Source organism: Saccostrea echinata, unplaced genomic scaffold (genome assembly GCF_033153115.1).
Source record: "Saccostrea echinata isolate AGI-Se365-2 ecotype Australia unplaced genomic scaffold, CSIRO_AGI_Sech_v1 ptg000001l, whole genome shotgun sequence".
Lineage (NCBI taxonomy): Eukaryota > Metazoa > Mollusca > Bivalvia > Ostreida > Ostreidae > Saccostrea > Saccostrea echinata.
In genome coordinates, this window is record NW_026889750.1 from 5,961,684 (window position 1) to 5,963,923 (window position 2,240).

Below are 2,240 nucleotides of genomic sequence, written 5' to 3' on the forward strand. Positions count from 1 at the left end.
TTACAAATGAAATGACAGCTCAGTAGACCTGAAGGAAAAAACACATCAATATATATATAAAATTCAAATGAATTAATCAAACTGGTGAAAAGTATATTCTATGGGCAAGGATCCAATACAATTTGTTAATTTTAAATATACACCACAATTTACATGAATTTCAATGATTTTAATCAGAGGTTGCCTTTTAAGGTAGAGTGTATTCATCTACATTGGAAAATAAATCAATTCAAGAACTGCATGCTTGGATGCAGCCCATAACAAAAGAAATAAACCTAGAAATACATTAATGTACACTATACACTAATGTATTTCAATTTGATTAATTAAGATCTATATCCCACCTTTCAGCAGAGAGTATAACTTTACAATTAACAGTAAACATTCACACCATCATGAAACCTTATTTCATATAAATTTCAATCAACCATGAACAATTACTTTTAATTCACATACATTTTTAGAGCTATTTTTGTTTGTGTTTCTTCTTTAAAAGCTTATAGCTTTTAGATCTACACCTGAGTGGGTCGTAGTCAAATTTCACCTGAGAATATACATGTACTGGTAACCACCTGAGTGAAAAGTTTAAAGGTATACCTTACCTTTGGAAAAATATTTGATCAATACAGAACAAATTACTACTACACATAAACCTGTCAACTAATTCACTCAACCATACAAAGGGACACATATTGGTCAATAAAAATTTTGCCGATCAAATTGCATGGATGCATCATATATGCTAAAGAAAATACACCATACAGATATCTCGATCTAACTGCCCAATTCAAAGTTTCAACCTGCCTGGCTATATTCTGCATATTTAAATTGTTAGAGTTTACCAGTAAATATAATATTAAATGCATTAGGATTGTTGCATAAAAACATTACTGGAAAAGCTTATGTGATAAATACTAATACATCTGTACATGTACATGGTTTATCTTGAAACCAAACATCTGAAATTTGTACAAGGGAATTAGATTTTTTTTTTAAACAAAATTTATGCCTGAGATTATGCGTAGTGGTTGTTTACCTCAGAACTATTAAAAGCTCATTTATCATGCTTATAGTTAAAGTTATAAAGATATATGAACGATCACATTACAAGAAACGATATTCAACACCATTAATAACACAAGATTAATCCTGATACACAAATATTCCCTTTACAAGCACAGAATTCTACAGGTTTCAAGAACCATTACAATTATACATACAGATGCATGATTCTTCAGACAGTTATTAACTAATATTTTAAAATATTACATTTTTCTTTTCAAGTGCTGGCACTTTATCATTACATTTATCAGTGATTCATTTATGAATGTTACACTGTGGAATCATTTCAATTTGTGGGGGTCAATGTTCGTGGAGAAGCAAAATTTTATTAGTTCATGGGAACAAAATTTCGTGGGTTACTCGTTTATAAGGGATGTTAATTCTTGGATAATAGTGACCCATGAAATCTACGAACATTGTTCCCCACGAACAATTATGATTCCACAGTACATGCAATTTATTTTGGAGTTGACAGAAGCTGTCGAAATCTTTATTACTTCTTACTGTTGGAGTGAATTATAGATATTAATTTTTTTTTAAAGAATATTCAAACAACATCAAGAAAAATCAGCATCTTTTTTGGTGAATATGGTGAAGTGTCTCAATCTTAACACATTTAAAGTACAAGTATGTAAACAAGACTGTTCTGTCATGTCTGTTGTGCCCTGTAATGCTAACACTAATAACAAAGAATATTTATTTTGTATGAAATTATCGGAAACAGGTGCTAACAACCATGACAACCAGACTGATAATTTGTGAGTTGTAACTGGACAGATCAATGCACAGGGGCTCGTCACAATATTAATCTTCTTTCCTTTGTGGTGGTCAAATTGGTTCGATCGCCGATGGTTAGATAGCTCAGTTGGTAGAGCACCTGACTGGAGAATCAGGGGTCACGGGTTCGAATCCCTGTCTGGTCCATGGCATTTTTCTCCTCTCCTTTTACATTTGGACATGCCGTGCCATGCCCTGGAAGTGACAGGTGAAGACCTGCCAAGGAAGAGCCTGGGTTGGTGTCTTTGGGGGCCGCAGACCTGCATGGAGGGAGGAATGTGGTGGTCAGACGGGTTTGATCGCCGTCGGCTAGATAGCTCAATTGGTAGAGCACCTGACTGGAGATTCAGGGGGCCTGGATTCAAATCCCAGTCTGGTCTGTTGCATTTTTTCTCCTTTCC